Source organism: Humulus lupulus, chromosome 3 (assembly GCF_963169125.1).
Source record: "Humulus lupulus chromosome 3, drHumLupu1.1, whole genome shotgun sequence".
Lineage (NCBI taxonomy): Eukaryota > Viridiplantae > Streptophyta > Magnoliopsida > Rosales > Cannabaceae > Humulus > Humulus lupulus.
The window spans coordinates 11,134,258-11,148,155 of NC_084795.1; the positions used below are offsets into that span (position 1 = coordinate 11,134,258).

The following is a 13,898-nucleotide window of genomic DNA, read 5'->3' on the forward strand; positions in this document are numbered from 1 at the left end:
CCGTGGTCACTAACAAGCAGCGAATAAGAAGTTCCTAGTCAATCCGGGGGAGAAAAGGGAGGACACACGCGCTCGCTATAAATGAATATTGCGGACCAAACATTCCGGGTGCGATCATACCAGCACTAATGCACCGGATCCCATCAGAACTCCGCAGTTAAGCGTGCTTGGGCGAGAGTAGTACTAGGATGGGTGACCTCCTGGGAAGTCCTCGTGTTGCACCCCTGAAAACATCATTTTTTGTTTCCCTTTAAAAATCCACTTACGGCTCAAAAGTTTGTATTTTTTGTTTTAAATCTTTAAATCTATAAATGAATATTGCGGACCAAACATTCCGGGTGCGATCATACCAGCACTAATGCACCGGATCCCATCAGAACTCCGCAGTTAAGCGTGCTTGGGCGAGAGTAGTACTAGGATGGGTGACCTCCTGGGAAGTCCTCGTGTTGCACCCCTGAAAACATCATTTTTTTTTTTCCCTTTAAAAATCCACTTACGACTCAAAAGTTTGTATTTTTTGTTTTAAATCTTTAAAAACTCATTTATTTCGTTTTCCTTGAGGGGTTAATACCGTGGTCACTAACAAGCAGCGAATAAGAAGTTCCTAGTCAATCCGGGGGAGAAAAGGGAGGACACACGCGCTCGCTATAAATGAATATTGCGGACCAAACATTCCGGGTGCGATCATACCTGCACTAATGCACCGGATCCCATCAGAACTCCGCAGTTAAGCGTGCTTGGGCGAGAGTAGTACTAGGATGGGTGACCTCCTGGGAAGTCCTCGTGTTGCACCCCTGAAAACATCATTTTTTTTTTATCCCTTTAAAAATCCACTTACGGCTCAAAAGTTTGTATTTTTTGTTTTAAATCTTTAAAAACTCATTTATTTCGTTTTCCTTGAGGGGTTAATACCGTGGTCACTAACAAGCAGCGAATAAGAAGTTCCTAGTCAATCCGGGGGAGAAAAGGGAGGACACACGCGCTCGCTATAAATGAATATTGCGGACCAAACATTCCGGGTGCGATCATACCAGCACTAATGCACCGGATCCCATCAGAACTCCGCAGTTAAGCGTGCTTGGGCGAGAGTAGTACTAGGATGGGTGACCTCCTGGGAAGTCCTCGTGTTGCACCCCTGAAAACATCTTTTTTTTTTTTCCCTTTTAAAATCCACTTACGGCTCAAAAGTTTGTATTTTTTGTTTTAAATCTTTAAAAACTCATTTATTTCGTTTTCCTTGAGGGGTTAATACCGTGGTCACTAACAAGCAGCGAATAAGAAGGTCCTAGTCAATCCGGGGGAAAAAAGGGAGGACACACGCGCTCGCTATAAATGAATATTGCGGACCAAACATTCCGGGTGCGATCATACCAGCACTAATGCACCGGATCCCATCAGAACCCCGCAGTTAAGCGTGCTTGGGCGAGAGTAGTACTAGGATGGGTGACCTCCTGGGAAGTCCTCGTGTTGCACCCCTGAAAACATCATTTTTTTTTTCCCTTTAAAAATCCACTTACGGCTCAAAAGTTTGTATTTTTTGTTTTAAATCTTTAAAAACTCATTTATTTCGTTTTCCTTGAAGGGTTAATACCGTGGTCACTAACAAGCAGCGAATAAGAAGGTCCTAGTCAATCCGGGGGAAAAAAGGGAGGACACACGCGCTCGCTATAAATGAATATTGCGGACCAAACATTCCGGGTGCGATCATACCAGCACTAATGCACCGGATCCCATCAGAACTCCGCAGTTAAGCGTGCTTGGGCGAGAGTAGTACTAGGATGGGTGACCTCCTGGGAAGTCCTCGTGTTGCACCCCTGAAAACATCATTTTTTTTTCCCTTTAAAAATCCACTTACGGCTCAAAAGTTTGTATTTTTTGTTTTAAATCTTTAAAAACTCATTTATTTCGTTTTCCTTGAGGGGTTAATACCGTGGTCACTAACAAGCAGCGAATAAGAAGTTCCTAGTCAATCCGGGGGAGAAAAGGGAGGACACACGCGCTCGCTATAAATGAATATTGCGGACCAAACATTCCGGGTGCGATCATACCAGCACTAATGCACTGGATCCCATCAGAACTCCGCAGTTAAGCGTGCTTGGGCGAGAGTAGTACTAGGATGGGTGACCTCCTGGGAAGTCCTCGTGTTGCACCCCTGAAAACATCATTTTTTTTTTCCCTTTAAAAATCCACTTACGGCTCAAAAGTTTGTATTTTTTGTTTTAAATCTTTAAAAACTCATTTATTTCGTTTTCCTTGAGGGGTTAATACCGTGGTCACTAACAAGCAGCGAATAAGAAGTTCCTAGTCAATCCGGGGGAGAAAAGGGAGGACACACGCGCTCGCTATAAATGAATATTGCGGACCGAACATTCCGGGTGCGATCATACCAGCACTAATGCACCGGATCCCATCAGAACTCCGCAGTTAAGCGTGCTTGGGCGAGAGTAGTACTAGGATGGGTGACCTCCTGGGAAGTCCTCGTGTTGCACCCCTGAAAACATCTTTTTTTTTTTTCCCTTTTAAAATCCACTTACGGCTCAAAAGTTTGTATTTTTTGTTTTAAATCTTTAAAAACTCATTTATTTCGTTTTCCTTGAGGGGTTAATACCGTGGTCACTAACAAGCAGCGAATAAGAAGGTCCTAGTCAATCCGGGGGAAAAAAGGGAGGACACACGCGCTCGCTATAAATGAATATTGCGGACCAAACATTCCGGGTGCGATCATACCAGCACTAATGCACCGGATCCCATCAGAACTCCGCAGTTAAGCATGCTTGGGCGAGAGTAGTACTAGGATGGGTGACCTCCTGGGAAGTCCTCGTGTTGCACCCCTGAAAACATCATTTTTTTTTTCCCTTTAAAAATCCACTTACGGCTCAAAAGTTTGTATTTTTTGTTTTAAATCTTTAAAAACTCATTTATTTCGTTTTCCTTGAGGGGTTAATACCGTGGTCACTAACAAGCAGCGAATAAGAAGGTCCTAGTCAATCCGGGGGAAAAAAGGGAGGACACACGCGCTCGCTATAAATGAATATTGCGGACCAAACATTCCGGGTGCGATCATACCAGCACTAATGCACCGGATCCCATCAGAACTCCGCAGTTAAGCGTGCTTGGGCGAGAGTAGTACTAGGATGGGTGACCTCCTGGGAAGTCCTCGTGTTGCACCCCTGAAAACATCATTTTTTTTTCCCTTTAAAAATCCACTTACGGCTCAAAAGTTTGTATTTTTTGTTTTAAATCTTTAAAAACTCATTTATTTCGTTTTCCTTGAGGGGTTAATACCGTGGTCACTAACAAGCAGCGAATAAGAAGTTCCTAGTCAATCCGGGGGAGAAAAGGGAGGACACACGCGCTCGCTATAAATGAATATTGCGGACCAAACATTCCGGGTGCGATCATACCAGCACTAATGCACTGGATCCCATCAGAACTCCGCAGTTAAGCGTGCTTGGGCGAGAGTAGTACTAGGATGGGTGACCTCCTGGGAAGTCCTCGTGTTGCACCCCTGAAAACATCATTTTTTTTTTCCCTTTAAAAATCCACTTACGGCTCAAAAGTTTGTATTTTTTGTTTTAAATCTTTAAAAACTCATTTATTTCGTTTTCCTTGAGGGGTTAATACCGTGGTCACTAACAAGCAGCGAATAAGAAGTTCCTAGTCAATCCGGGGGAGAAAAGGGAGGACACACGCGCTCGCTATAAATGAATATTGCGGACCGAACATTCCGGGTGCGATCATACAAGCACTAATGCACCGGATCCCATCAGAACTCCGCAGTTAAGCGTGCTTGGGCGAGAGTAGTACTAGGATGGGTGACCTCCTGGGAAGTCCTCGTGTTGCACCCCTGAAAACATCATTTTTTTTTTTCCCTTTAAAAATCCACTTACGGCTCAAAAGTTTGTATTTTTTGTTTTAAATCTTTAAAAACTCATTTATTTCGTTTTCCTTAAGGGGTTAATACCGTGGTCACTAACAAGCAGCGAATAAGAAGTTCCTCGTCAATCCGGGGGAGAAAAGGGAGGACACACGCGCTCGCTATAAATGAATATTGCGGACCAAACATTCCGGGTGCGATCATACCTGCACTAATGCACCGGATCCCATCAGAACTCCGCAGTTAAGCGTGCTTGGGCGAGAGTAGTACTAGGATGGGTGACCTCCTGGGAAGTCCTTGTGTTGCACCCCTGAAAACATCATTTTTTTTTTATCCCTTTAAAAATCCACTTACGGCTCAAAAGTTTGTATTTTTTGTTTTAAATCTTTAAAAACTCATTTATTTCGTTTTCCTTGAGGGGTTAATACCGTGGTCACTAACAAGCAGCGAATAAGAAGTTCCTAGTCAATCCGGGGGAGAAAAGGGAGGACACACGCGCTCGCTATAAATGAATATTGCGGACCAAACATTCCGGGTGCGATCATACCAGCACTAATGCACCGGATCCCATCAGAACTCCGCAGTTAAGCGTGCTTGGGCGAGAGTAGTACTAGGATGGGTGACCTCCTGGGAAGTCCTCGTGTTGCACCCCTGAAAACATCATTTTTTTTTCCCTTTAAAAATCCACTTACGGCTCAAAAGTTTGTATTTTTTGTTTTAAATCTTTAAAAACTCATTTATTTCGTTTTCCTTGAGGGGTTAATACCGTGGTCACTAACAAGAAGCGAATAAGAAGTTCCTAGTCAATCCGGGGGAGAAAAGGGAGGACACACGCGCTCGCTATAAATGAATATTGCGGACCAAACATTCCGGGTGCGATCATACCAGCACTAATGCACTGGATCCCATCAGAACTCCGCAGTTAAGCGTGCTTGGGCGAGAGTAGTACTAGGATGGGTGACCTCCTGGGAAGTCCTCGTGTTGCACCCCTGAAAACATCATTTTTTTTTTCCCTTTAAAAATCCACTTACGGCTCAAAAGTTTGTATTTTTTGTTTTAAATCTTTAAAAACTCATTTATTTCGTTTTCCTTGAGGGGTTAATACCGTGGTCACTAACAAGCAGCGAATAAGAAGTTCCTAGTCAATCCGGGGGAGAAAAGGGAGGACACACGCGCTCGCTATAAATGAATATTGCGGACCGAACATTCCGGGTGCGATCATACCAGCACTAATGCACCGGATCCCATCAGAACTCCGCAGTTAAGCGTGCTTGGGCGAGAGTAGTACTAGGATGGGTGACCTCCTGGGAAGTCCTCGTGTTGCACCCCTGAAAACATCATTTTTTTTTTTCCCTTTAAAAATCCACTTACGGCTCAAAAGTTTGTATTTTTTGTTTTAAATCTTTAAAAACTCATTTATTTCGTTTTCCTTGAGGGGTTAATACCGTGGTCACTAACAAGCAGCGAATAAGAAGTTCCTCGTCAATCCGGGGGAGAAAAGGGAGGACACACGCGCTCGCTATAAATGAATATTGCGGACCAAACATTCCGGGTGCGATCATACCTGCACTAATGCACCGGATCCCATCAGAACTCCGCAGTTAAGCGTGCTTGGGCGAGAGTAGTACTAGGATGGGTGACCTCCTGGGAAGTCCTTGTGTTGCACCCCTGAAAACATCATTTTTTTTTTATCCCTTTAAAAATCCACTTACGGCTCAAAAGTTTGTATTTTTTGTTTTAAATCTTTAAAAACTCATTTATTTCGTTTTCCTTGAGGGGTTAATACCGTGGTCACTAACAAGCAGCGAATAAGAAGTTCCTAGTCAATCCGGGGGAGAAAAGGGAGGACACACGCGCTCGCTATAAATGAATATTGCGGACCAAACATTCCGGGTGCGATCATACCTGCACTAATGCACCGGATCCCATCAGAACTCCGCAGTTAAGCGTGCTTGGGCGAGAGTAGTACTAGGATGGGTGACCTCCTGGGAAGTCCTCGTGTTGCACCCCTGAAAACATCATTTTTTTTTTATCCCTTTAAAAATCCACTTACGGCTCAAAAGTTTGTATTTTTTGTTTTAAATCTTTAAAAACTCATTTATTTCGTTTTCCTTGAGGGGTTAATACCGTGGTCACTAACAAGCAGCGAATAAGAAGTTCCTAGTCAATCCGGGGGAGAAAAGGGAGGACACACGCGCTCGCAATAAATGAATATTGCGGACCAAACATTCCGGTTGCGATCATACCAGCACTAATGCACCGGATCCCATCAGAACTCCGCAGTTAAGCGTGCTTGGGCGAGAGTAGTACTAGGATGGGTGACCTCCTGGGAAGTCCTCGTGTTGCACCCCTGAAAACATCATTTTTTTTTTCCCTTTAAAAATCCACTTACGGCTCAAAAGTTTGTATTTTTTGTTTTAAATCTTTAAAAACTCATTTATTTCGTTTTCCTTGAGGGGTTAATACCGTGGTCACTAACAAGCAGCGAATAAGAAGTTCCTAGTCAATCCGGGGGAGAAAAGGGAGGACACACGCGCTCGCTATAAATGAATATTGCGGACCAAACATTCCGGGTGCGATCATACCAGCACTAATGCACCGGATCCCATCAGAACTCCGCAGTTAAGCGTGCTTGGGCGAGAGTAGTACTAGGATGGGTGACCTCCTGGGAAGTCCTCGTGTTGCACCCCTGAAAACATCATTTTTTTTTTCCCTTTAAAAATCCACTTACGGCTCAAAAGTTTGTATTTTTTGTTTTAAATCTTTAAATCTATAAATGAATATTGCGGACCAAACATTCCGGGTGCGATCATACCAGCATTAATGCACCGGATCCCATCAGAACTCCGCAGTTAAGCGTGCTTGGGCGAGAGAAGTACTAGGATGGGTGACCTCCTGGGAAGTCCTCGTGTTGCACCCCTGAAAACATCATTTTTTTTTTCCCTTTAAAAATCCACTTACGGCTCAAAAGTTTGTATTTTGTGTTTTAAATCTTTAAAAACTCATTTATTTCGTTTTCCTTGAGGGGTTAATACCGTGGTCACTAACAAGCAGCGAATAAGAAGTTCCTAGTCAATCCGGGGGAGAAAAGGAAGGACACACGCGCTCGCTATAAATGAATATTGCGGACCAAACATTGCGGGTGCGATCATACCAGCACTAATGCACCGGATCCCATCAGAACTCCGCAGTTAAGCGTGCTTGGGCGAGAGTAGTACTAGGATGGGTGACTTCCTGGGAAGTCCTCGTGTTGCACCCCTGAAAACATCATTTTTTTTTCCCTTTATAAATCCACTTACGGCTCAAAAGTTTGTATTTTTTGTTTTAAATCTTTAAAAACTCATTTATTTCGTTTTCCTAGAGGGGTTAATACCGTGGTCACTAACAAGAAGCGAATAAGAAGTTCCTAGTCAATCCGGGGGAGAAAAGGGAGGACACACGCGCTCGCTATAAATGAATATTGCGGACCAAACATTCCGGGTGCGATCATACCAGCACTAATGCACCGGATCCCATCAAAACTCCGCAGTTAAGCGTGCCTGGGCGAGAGTAGTACTAGGATGGGTGACCTCCTGGGAAGTCCTCGTGTTGCACCCCTGAAAACATCATTTTTTTTTCCCTTTAAAAATCCACTTACGGCTCAAAAGTTTGTATTTTTTGTTTTAAATCTTTAAATCTATAAATGAATATTGCGGACCAAACATTCCGGGTGCGATCATACCAGCACTAATGCACCGGATCCCATCAGAACTCCGCAGTTAAGCGTGCTTGGGCGAGAGTAGTACTAGGATGGGTGACCTCCTGGGAAGTCCTCGTGTTGCACCCCTGAAAACATCATTTTTTTTTTCCCTTTAAAAATCCACTTACGGCTCAAAAGTTTGTATTTTTTGTTTTAAATCTTTAAAAACTCATTTATTTCGTTTTCCTTGAGGGGTTAATACCGTGGTCACTAACAAGCAGCGAATAAGAAGTTCCTAGTCAATCCGGGGGAGAAAAGGAAGGACACACGCGCTCGCTATAAATGAATATTGCGGACCAAACATTCCGGGTGCGATCATACCAGCACTAATGCACCGGATCCCATCAGAACTCCGCAGTTAAGCGTGCTTGGGCGAGAGTAGTACTAGGATGGGTGACCTCCTGGGAAGTCCTCGTGTTGCACCCCTGAAAACATCATTTTTTGTTTCCCTTTAAAAATCCACTTACGGCTCAAAAGTTTGTATTTTTTGTTTTAAATCTTTAAATCTATAAATGAATATTGCGGACCAAACATTCCGGGTGCGATCATACCAGCACTAATGCACCGGATCCCATCAGAACTCCGCAGTTAAGCGTGCTTGGGCGAGAGTAGTACTAGGATGGGTGACCTCCTGGGAAGTCCTCGTGTTGCACCCCTGAAAACATCATTTTTTTTTTCCCTTTAAAAATCCACTTACGGCTCAAAAGTTTGTATTTTTTGTTTTAAATCTTTAAAAACTCATTTATTTCGTTTTCCTTGAGGGGTTAATACCGTGGTCACTAACAAGCAGGGAATAAGAAGTTCCTAGTCAATCCGGGGGAGAAAAGGGAGGACACACGCGCTCGCTATAAATGAATATTGCGGACCAAACATTCCGGGTGCGATCGTACCAGCACTAATGCACCGGATCCCATCAGAACTCCGCAGTTAAGCGTGCTTGGGCGAGAGTAGTACTAGGATGGGTGACCTCCTGGGAAGTCCTCGTGTTGCACCCCTGAAAACATCATTTTTTTTTTCCCTTTAAAAATCCACTTACGGCTCAAAAGTTTGTATTTTTTGTTTTAAATCTTTAAAAACTCATTTATTTCGTTTTCCTTGAGGGGTTAATACCGTGGTCACTAACAAGCAGCGAATAAGAAGTTCCTAGTCAATCCGGGGGAGAAAAGGGAGGACACACGCGCTCGCTATAAATGAATATTGCGGACCAAACATTCCGGGTGCGATCATACCAGCACTAATGCACCGGATCCCATCAGAACTCCGCAGTTAAGCGTGCTTGGGCGAGAGTAGTACTAGGATGGGTGACCTCCTGGGAAGTCCTCGTGTTGCACCCCTGAAAACATCATTTTTTTTTTCCCTTTAAAAATCCACTTACGGCTCAAAAGTTTGTATTTTTTGTTTTAAATCTTTAAATCTATAAATGAATATTGCGGACCAAACATACCGGGTGCGATCATACCAGCACTAATGCACCGGATCCCATCAGAACTCCGCAGTTAAGCGTGCTTGGGCGAGAGTAGTACTAGGATGGGTGACCTCCTGGGAAGTCCTCGTGTTGCACCCCTGAAAACATCATTTTTTTTCCCTCTAAAAATCTACTTACGGCTCAAAAGTTTGTATTTTTTGTTTTAAATCTTTAAAAACTCATTTATTTCGTTTTCCTTGAGGGGTTAATACCGTGGTCACTAATAAGCAGCGAATAAGAAGTTCCTAGTCAATCCGGGGGAGAAAAGGGAGGACACACGCGCTCGCTATAAATGAATATTGCGGACCAAACATTCCGGGTGCGATCATACCAGCACTAATGCACCGGATCCCATCAGAACTCCGCAGTTAAGCGTGCTTGGGCGAGAGTAGTACTAGGATGGGTGACCTCCTGGGAAGTCCTCGTGTTGCACCCCTGAAAACATCTTTTTTTTTTTTCCCTTTAAAAATCCACTTACGGCTCAAAAGTTTGTATTTTTTGTTTTAAATCTTTAAAAACTCATTTATTTCGTTTTCCTTGAGGGGTTAATACCGTGGTCACTAACAAGCAGCGAATAAGAAGTACCTAGTCAATCCGGGGGAGAAAAGGGAGGACACACGCGCTCGCTATAAATGAATATTGCGGACCAAACATTCCGGGTGCGATCATACCAGCACTAATGCACCGGATCCCATCAGAACTCCGCAGTTAAGCGTGCTTGGGCGAGAGTAGTACTAGGATGGGTGACCTCCTGGGAAGTCCTCGTGTTGCACCCCTGAAAACATCATTTTCTTTTTCCCTTTAAAAATCCACTTACGGCTCAAAAGTTTGTATTTTTTGTTTTAAATCTTTAAAAACTCATTTATTTCGTTTTCCTTGAGGGGTTAATACCGTGGTCACTAACAAGCAGCGAATAAGAAGTTCCTAGTCAATCCGGGGGAGAAAAGGGAGGACACACGCGCTCGCTATAAATGAATATTGCGGACCAAACATTCCGGGTGCGATCATACCAGCACTAATGCACCGGATCCCATCCGAACTCCGCAGTTAAGCGTGCTTGGGCGAGAGTAGTACTAGGATGGGTGACCTCCTGGGAAGTCCTCGTGTTGCACCCCTGAAAACATCATTTTTTGTTTCCCTTTAAAAATCCACTTACGGCTCAAAAGTTTGTATTTTTTGTTTTAAATCTTTAAATCTATAAATGAATATTGCGGACCAAACATTCCGGGTGCGATCATACCAGCACTAATGCACCGGATCCCATCAGAACTCCGCAGTTAAGCGTGCTTGGGCGAGAGTAGTACTAGGATGGGTGACCTCCTGGGAAGTCCTCGTGTTGCACCCCTGAAAACATCATTTTTTTTCCCTCTAAAAATCTACTTACGGCTCAAAAGTTTGTATTTTTTGTTTTAAATCTTTAAAAACTCATTTATTTCGTTTTCCTTGAGGGGTTAATACCGTGGTCACTAATAAGCAGCGAATAAGAAGTTCCTAGTCAATCCGGGGGAGAAAAGGGAGGACACACGCGCTCGCTATAAATGAATATTGCGGACCAAACATTCCGGGTGCGATCATACCAGCACTAATGCACCGGATCCCATCAGAACTCCGCAGTTAAGCGTGCTTGGGCGAGAGTAGTACTAGGATGGGTGACCTCCTGGGAAGTCCTCGTGTTGCACCCCTGAAAACATCTTTTTTTTTTTTCCCTTTAAAAATCCACTTACGGCTCAAAAGTTTGTATTTTTTGTTTTAAATCTTTAAAAACTCATTTATTTCGTTTTCCTTGAGGGGTTAATACCGTGGTCACTAACAAGCAGCGAATAAGAAGTTCCTAGTCAATCCGGGGGAGAAAAGGGAGGACACACGCGCTCGCTATAAATGAATATTGCGGACCAAACATTCCGGGTGCGATCATACCAGCACTAATGCACCGGATCCCATCAGAACTCCGCAGTTAAGCGTGCTTGGGCGAGAGTAGTACTAGGATGGGTGACCTCCTGGGAAGTCCTCGTGTTGCACCCCTGAAAACATCATTTTCTTTTTCCCTTTAAAAATCCACTTACGGCTCAAAAGTTTGTATTTTTTGTTTTAAATCTTTAAAAACTCATTTATTTCGTTTTCCTTGAGGGGTTAATACCGTGGTCACTAACAAGCAGCGAATAAGAAGTTCCTAGTCAATCCGGGGGAGAAAAGGGAGGACACACGCGCTCGCTATAAATGAATATTGCGGACCAAACATTCCGGGTGCGATCATACCAGCACTAATGCACCGGATCCCATCAGAACTCCGCAGTTAAGCGTGCTTGGGCGAGAGTAGTACTAGGATGGGTGACCTCCTGGGAAGTCCTCGTGTTGCACCCCTGAAAACATCATTTTTTGTTTCCCTTTAAAAATCCACTTACGGCTCAAAAGTTTGTATTTTTTGTTTTAAATCTTTAAATCTATAAATGAATATTGCGGACCAAACATTCCGGGTGCGATCATACCAGCACTAATGCACCGGATCCCATCAGAACTCCGCAGTTAAGCGTGCTTGGGCGAGAGTAGTACTAGGATGGGTGACCTCCTGGGAAGTCCTCGTGTTGCACCCCTGAAAACATCATTTTTTTTTTTCCCTTTAAAAATCCACTTACGGCTCAAAAGTTTGTATTTTTTGTTTTAAATCTTTAAAAACTCATTTATTTCGTTTTCCTTGAGGGGTTAATACCGTGGTCACTAACAAGCAGCGAATAAGAAGTTCCTAGTCAATCCGGGGGAGAAAAGGGAGGACACACGCGCTCGCTATAAATGAATATTGCGGACCAAACATTCCGGGTGCGATCATACCTGCACTAATGCACCGGATCCCATCAGAACTCCGCAGTTAAGCGTGCTTGGGCGAGAGTAGTACTAGGATGGGTGACCTCCTGGGAAGTCCTCGTGTTGCACCCCTGAAAACATCATTTTTTTTTTATCCCTTTAAAAATCCACTTACGGCTCAAAAGTTTGTATTTTTTGTTTTAAATCTTTAAAAACTCATTTATTTCGTTTTCCTTGAGGGGTTAATACCGTGGTCACTAACAAGCAGCGAATAAGAAGTTCCTAGTCAATCCGGGGGAGAAAAGGGAGGACACACGCGCTCGCTATAAATGAATATTGCGGACCAAACATTCCGGGTGCGATCATACCAGCACTAATGCACCGGATCCCATCAGAACTCCGCAGTTAAGCGTGCTTGGGCGAGAGTAGTACTAGGATGGGTGACCTCCTGGGAAGTCCTCGTGTTGCACCCCTGAAAACATCTTTTTTTTTTTACCCTTTTAAAATCCACTTACGGCTCAAAAGTTTGTATTTTTTGTTTTAAATCTTTAAAAACTTATTTATTTCGTTTTCCTTGAGGGGTTAATACCGTGGTCACTAACAAGCAGCGAATAAGAAGGTCCTAGTCAATCCGGGGGAAAAAAGGGAGGACACACGCGCTCGCTATAAAAGAATATTGCGGACCAAACATTCCGGGTGCGATCATACCAGCACTAATGCACCGGATCCCATCAGAACTCCGCAGTTAAGCGTGCTTGGGCGAGAGTAGTACTAGGATGGGTGACCTCCTGGGAAGTCCTCGTGTTGCACCCCTGAAAACATCATTTTTTTTTTCCCTTTAAAAATCCACTTACGGCTCAAAAGTTTGTATTTTTTGTTTTAAATCTTTAAAAACTCATTTATTTCGTTTTCCTTGAGGGGTTAATACCGTGGTCACTAACAAGCAGCGAATAAGAAGTTCCTAGTCAATCCGGGGGAGAAAAGGGAGGACACACGCGCTCGCTATAAATGAATATTGCGGACCAAACATTCCGGGTGCGATCATACCAGCACTAATGCACCGGATCCCATCAGAACTCCGTAGTGAAGCGTGCTTGGGCGAGAGTAGTACTAGGATGGGTGACCTCCTGGGAAGTCCTCGTGTTGCACCCCTGAAAACATCATTTTTTTTTTCCCTTTAAAAATCCACTTACGGCTCAAAAGTTTGTATTTTTTGTTTTAAATCTTTAAAAACTCATTTATTTCGTTTTCCATGAGGGGTTAATACCGTGGTTACTAACAAGCAGCGAATAAGAAGTTCCTAGTCAATCTGGGGGAGAAAAGGGAGGACACACGCGCTCGCTATAAATGAATATTGCGGAACAAACATTCCGGGTGCGATCATACCAGCACTAATGCACCGGATCCCATCAGAACTCCGCAGTTAAGCGCGCTTGGGCGAGAGTAGTACTAGGATGGGTGACCTCCTGGGAAGTCCTCGTGTTGCACCCCTGAAAACATCTTTTTTTTTTTTCCCTTTTAAAATCCACTTACGGCTCAAAAGTTTGTATTTTTTGTTTTAAATCTTTAAAAACTCATTTATTTCGTTTTCCTTGAGGGGTTAATACCGTGGTCACTAACAAGCAGCGAATAAGAAGGTCCTAGTCAATCCGGGGGAAAAAAGGGAGGACACACGCGCTCGCTATAAATGAATATTGCGGACCAAACATTCCGGGTGCGATCATACCAGCACTAATGCACCGGATCCCATCAGAACTCCGCAGTTAAGCGTGCTTGGGCGAGAGTAGTACTAGGATGGGTGACCTCCTGGGAAGTCCTCGTGTTGCACCCCTGAAAACATCATTTTTTTTTTCCCTTTAAAAATCCACTTACGGCTCAAAAGTTTGTATTTTTTGTTTTAAATCTTTAAAAACTCATTTATTTCGTTTTCCTTGAGGGGTTAATACCGTGGTCACTAACAAGCAGCGAATAAGAAGTTCCTAGTCAATCCGGGGGAGAAAAGGGAGGACACACGCGCT

The 13,898-nt window shown here is 43.7% G+C and overlaps 43 non-coding genes across 43 annotated transcripts; all 43 read left to right on the forward strand.

Annotated features, from left to right (window-relative positions):
- The first annotated feature begins 106 nt into the window (after nucleotides 1-106).
- Nucleotides 107-225, forward strand: LOC133828514 (5S ribosomal RNA). Its single transcript, XR_009891122.1, has one exon. It is a non-coding gene; the product is annotated as a 5S ribosomal RNA (ribosomal RNA).
- Nucleotides 226-336: 111 nt separating this feature from the next.
- On the forward strand, nucleotides 337-455 carry LOC133828516 (5S ribosomal RNA). Its single transcript, XR_009891123.1, has one exon. It is a non-coding gene; the product is annotated as a 5S ribosomal RNA (ribosomal RNA).
- A 221-nt stretch (nucleotides 456-676) lies between these two features.
- On the forward strand, nucleotides 677-795 carry LOC133826123 (5S ribosomal RNA). The gene has a single exon (XR_009888856.1). It is a non-coding gene; the product is annotated as a 5S ribosomal RNA (ribosomal RNA).
- A 222-nt stretch (nucleotides 796-1,017) lies between these two features.
- Nucleotides 1,018-1,136, forward strand: LOC133828518 (5S ribosomal RNA). Its single transcript, XR_009891125.1, has one exon. It is a non-coding gene; the product is annotated as a 5S ribosomal RNA (ribosomal RNA).
- A 221-nt stretch (nucleotides 1,137-1,357) lies between these two features.
- On the forward strand, nucleotides 1,358-1,476 carry LOC133826619 (5S ribosomal RNA). Its single transcript, XR_009889334.1, has one exon. It is a non-coding gene; the product is annotated as a 5S ribosomal RNA (ribosomal RNA).
- Nucleotides 1,477-1,696: 220 nt separating this feature from the next.
- On the forward strand, nucleotides 1,697-1,815 carry LOC133828519 (5S ribosomal RNA). The gene has a single exon (XR_009891126.1). It is a non-coding gene; the product is annotated as a 5S ribosomal RNA (ribosomal RNA).
- Nucleotides 1,816-2,034: 219 nt separating this feature from the next.
- On the forward strand, nucleotides 2,035-2,153 carry LOC133826273 (5S ribosomal RNA). Its single transcript, XR_009889000.1, has one exon. It is a non-coding gene; the product is annotated as a 5S ribosomal RNA (ribosomal RNA).
- Nucleotides 2,154-2,373: 220 nt separating this feature from the next.
- On the forward strand, nucleotides 2,374-2,492 carry LOC133828520 (5S ribosomal RNA). Its single transcript, XR_009891127.1, has one exon. It is a non-coding gene; the product is annotated as a 5S ribosomal RNA (ribosomal RNA).
- Nucleotides 2,493-2,713: 221 nt separating this feature from the next.
- On the forward strand, nucleotides 2,714-2,832 carry LOC133826472 (5S ribosomal RNA). The gene has a single exon (XR_009889190.1). It is a non-coding gene; the product is annotated as a 5S ribosomal RNA (ribosomal RNA).
- Nucleotides 2,833-3,052: 220 nt separating this feature from the next.
- LOC133828521 (5S ribosomal RNA) lies at nucleotides 3,053-3,171 on the forward strand. Its single transcript, XR_009891129.1, has one exon. It is a non-coding gene; the product is annotated as a 5S ribosomal RNA (ribosomal RNA).
- Nucleotides 3,172-3,390: 219 nt separating this feature from the next.
- Nucleotides 3,391-3,509, forward strand: LOC133826274 (5S ribosomal RNA). Its single transcript, XR_009889001.1, has one exon. It is a non-coding gene; the product is annotated as a 5S ribosomal RNA (ribosomal RNA).
- A 220-nt stretch (nucleotides 3,510-3,729) lies between these two features.
- LOC133826679 (5S ribosomal RNA) lies at nucleotides 3,730-3,848 on the forward strand. The gene has a single exon (XR_009889390.1). It is a non-coding gene; the product is annotated as a 5S ribosomal RNA (ribosomal RNA).
- Nucleotides 3,849-4,069: 221 nt separating this feature from the next.
- LOC133826317 (5S ribosomal RNA) lies at nucleotides 4,070-4,188 on the forward strand. The gene has a single exon (XR_009889041.1). It is a non-coding gene; the product is annotated as a 5S ribosomal RNA (ribosomal RNA).
- Nucleotides 4,189-4,410: 222 nt separating this feature from the next.
- On the forward strand, nucleotides 4,411-4,529 carry LOC133828522 (5S ribosomal RNA). The gene has a single exon (XR_009891130.1). It is a non-coding gene; the product is annotated as a 5S ribosomal RNA (ribosomal RNA).
- Nucleotides 4,530-4,748: 219 nt separating this feature from the next.
- LOC133826275 (5S ribosomal RNA) lies at nucleotides 4,749-4,867 on the forward strand. The gene has a single exon (XR_009889002.1). It is a non-coding gene; the product is annotated as a 5S ribosomal RNA (ribosomal RNA).
- A 220-nt stretch (nucleotides 4,868-5,087) lies between these two features.
- Nucleotides 5,088-5,206, forward strand: LOC133828523 (5S ribosomal RNA). The gene has a single exon (XR_009891131.1). It is a non-coding gene; the product is annotated as a 5S ribosomal RNA (ribosomal RNA).
- A 221-nt stretch (nucleotides 5,207-5,427) lies between these two features.
- LOC133826318 (5S ribosomal RNA) lies at nucleotides 5,428-5,546 on the forward strand. The gene has a single exon (XR_009889042.1). It is a non-coding gene; the product is annotated as a 5S ribosomal RNA (ribosomal RNA).
- A 222-nt stretch (nucleotides 5,547-5,768) lies between these two features.
- Nucleotides 5,769-5,887, forward strand: LOC133826124 (5S ribosomal RNA). Its single transcript, XR_009888857.1, has one exon. It is a non-coding gene; the product is annotated as a 5S ribosomal RNA (ribosomal RNA).
- Nucleotides 5,888-6,109: 222 nt separating this feature from the next.
- LOC133826322 (5S ribosomal RNA) lies at nucleotides 6,110-6,228 on the forward strand. The gene has a single exon (XR_009889046.1). It is a non-coding gene; the product is annotated as a 5S ribosomal RNA (ribosomal RNA).
- A 220-nt stretch (nucleotides 6,229-6,448) lies between these two features.
- LOC133828524 (5S ribosomal RNA) lies at nucleotides 6,449-6,567 on the forward strand. The gene has a single exon (XR_009891132.1). It is a non-coding gene; the product is annotated as a 5S ribosomal RNA (ribosomal RNA).
- A 111-nt stretch (nucleotides 6,568-6,678) lies between these two features.
- Nucleotides 6,679-6,797, forward strand: LOC133826360 (5S ribosomal RNA). Its single transcript, XR_009889083.1, has one exon. It is a non-coding gene; the product is annotated as a 5S ribosomal RNA (ribosomal RNA).
- Nucleotides 6,798-7,017: 220 nt separating this feature from the next.
- LOC133826397 (5S ribosomal RNA) lies at nucleotides 7,018-7,136 on the forward strand. The gene has a single exon (XR_009889120.1). It is a non-coding gene; the product is annotated as a 5S ribosomal RNA (ribosomal RNA).
- A 219-nt stretch (nucleotides 7,137-7,355) lies between these two features.
- LOC133826722 (5S ribosomal RNA) lies at nucleotides 7,356-7,474 on the forward strand. The gene has a single exon (XR_009889434.1). It is a non-coding gene; the product is annotated as a 5S ribosomal RNA (ribosomal RNA).
- Nucleotides 7,475-7,584: 110 nt separating this feature from the next.
- On the forward strand, nucleotides 7,585-7,703 carry LOC133828525 (5S ribosomal RNA). The gene has a single exon (XR_009891133.1). It is a non-coding gene; the product is annotated as a 5S ribosomal RNA (ribosomal RNA).
- A 220-nt stretch (nucleotides 7,704-7,923) lies between these two features.
- On the forward strand, nucleotides 7,924-8,042 carry LOC133828527 (5S ribosomal RNA). Its single transcript, XR_009891134.1, has one exon. It is a non-coding gene; the product is annotated as a 5S ribosomal RNA (ribosomal RNA).
- A 111-nt stretch (nucleotides 8,043-8,153) lies between these two features.
- LOC133828528 (5S ribosomal RNA) lies at nucleotides 8,154-8,272 on the forward strand. The gene has a single exon (XR_009891135.1). It is a non-coding gene; the product is annotated as a 5S ribosomal RNA (ribosomal RNA).
- A 220-nt stretch (nucleotides 8,273-8,492) lies between these two features.
- LOC133826350 (5S ribosomal RNA) lies at nucleotides 8,493-8,611 on the forward strand. The gene has a single exon (XR_009889073.1). It is a non-coding gene; the product is annotated as a 5S ribosomal RNA (ribosomal RNA).
- Nucleotides 8,612-8,831: 220 nt separating this feature from the next.
- On the forward strand, nucleotides 8,832-8,950 carry LOC133828530 (5S ribosomal RNA). The gene has a single exon (XR_009891137.1). It is a non-coding gene; the product is annotated as a 5S ribosomal RNA (ribosomal RNA).
- Nucleotides 8,951-9,061: 111 nt separating this feature from the next.
- LOC133828531 (5S ribosomal RNA) lies at nucleotides 9,062-9,180 on the forward strand. The gene has a single exon (XR_009891138.1). It is a non-coding gene; the product is annotated as a 5S ribosomal RNA (ribosomal RNA).
- A 218-nt stretch (nucleotides 9,181-9,398) lies between these two features.
- Nucleotides 9,399-9,517, forward strand: LOC133828532 (5S ribosomal RNA). The gene has a single exon (XR_009891140.1). It is a non-coding gene; the product is annotated as a 5S ribosomal RNA (ribosomal RNA).
- Nucleotides 9,518-9,738: 221 nt separating this feature from the next.
- On the forward strand, nucleotides 9,739-9,857 carry LOC133828533 (5S ribosomal RNA). Its single transcript, XR_009891141.1, has one exon. It is a non-coding gene; the product is annotated as a 5S ribosomal RNA (ribosomal RNA).
- Nucleotides 9,858-10,077: 220 nt separating this feature from the next.
- LOC133826761 (5S ribosomal RNA) lies at nucleotides 10,078-10,196 on the forward strand. Its single transcript, XR_009889472.1, has one exon. It is a non-coding gene; the product is annotated as a 5S ribosomal RNA (ribosomal RNA).
- A 111-nt stretch (nucleotides 10,197-10,307) lies between these two features.
- Nucleotides 10,308-10,426, forward strand: LOC133828534 (5S ribosomal RNA). The gene has a single exon (XR_009891142.1). It is a non-coding gene; the product is annotated as a 5S ribosomal RNA (ribosomal RNA).
- A 218-nt stretch (nucleotides 10,427-10,644) lies between these two features.
- Nucleotides 10,645-10,763, forward strand: LOC133828536 (5S ribosomal RNA). The gene has a single exon (XR_009891144.1). It is a non-coding gene; the product is annotated as a 5S ribosomal RNA (ribosomal RNA).
- Nucleotides 10,764-10,984: 221 nt separating this feature from the next.
- LOC133828538 (5S ribosomal RNA) lies at nucleotides 10,985-11,103 on the forward strand. Its single transcript, XR_009891145.1, has one exon. It is a non-coding gene; the product is annotated as a 5S ribosomal RNA (ribosomal RNA).
- A 220-nt stretch (nucleotides 11,104-11,323) lies between these two features.
- LOC133828539 (5S ribosomal RNA) lies at nucleotides 11,324-11,442 on the forward strand. The gene has a single exon (XR_009891146.1). It is a non-coding gene; the product is annotated as a 5S ribosomal RNA (ribosomal RNA).
- A 111-nt stretch (nucleotides 11,443-11,553) lies between these two features.
- On the forward strand, nucleotides 11,554-11,672 carry LOC133828540 (5S ribosomal RNA). Its single transcript, XR_009891147.1, has one exon. It is a non-coding gene; the product is annotated as a 5S ribosomal RNA (ribosomal RNA).
- Nucleotides 11,673-11,893: 221 nt separating this feature from the next.
- LOC133826125 (5S ribosomal RNA) lies at nucleotides 11,894-12,012 on the forward strand. Its single transcript, XR_009888858.1, has one exon. It is a non-coding gene; the product is annotated as a 5S ribosomal RNA (ribosomal RNA).
- A 222-nt stretch (nucleotides 12,013-12,234) lies between these two features.
- On the forward strand, nucleotides 12,235-12,353 carry LOC133828541 (5S ribosomal RNA). Its single transcript, XR_009891148.1, has one exon. It is a non-coding gene; the product is annotated as a 5S ribosomal RNA (ribosomal RNA).
- A 221-nt stretch (nucleotides 12,354-12,574) lies between these two features.
- LOC133828543 (5S ribosomal RNA) lies at nucleotides 12,575-12,693 on the forward strand. Its single transcript, XR_009891150.1, has one exon. It is a non-coding gene; the product is annotated as a 5S ribosomal RNA (ribosomal RNA).
- Nucleotides 12,694-12,913: 220 nt separating this feature from the next.
- On the forward strand, nucleotides 12,914-13,032 carry LOC133826287 (5S ribosomal RNA). Its single transcript, XR_009889013.1, has one exon. It is a non-coding gene; the product is annotated as a 5S ribosomal RNA (ribosomal RNA).
- A 220-nt stretch (nucleotides 13,033-13,252) lies between these two features.
- Nucleotides 13,253-13,371, forward strand: LOC133826461 (5S ribosomal RNA). Its single transcript, XR_009889179.1, has one exon. It is a non-coding gene; the product is annotated as a 5S ribosomal RNA (ribosomal RNA).
- Nucleotides 13,372-13,592: 221 nt separating this feature from the next.
- On the forward strand, nucleotides 13,593-13,711 carry LOC133828544 (5S ribosomal RNA). Its single transcript, XR_009891151.1, has one exon. It is a non-coding gene; the product is annotated as a 5S ribosomal RNA (ribosomal RNA).
- Nucleotides 13,712-13,898: the final 187 nt, after the last annotated feature.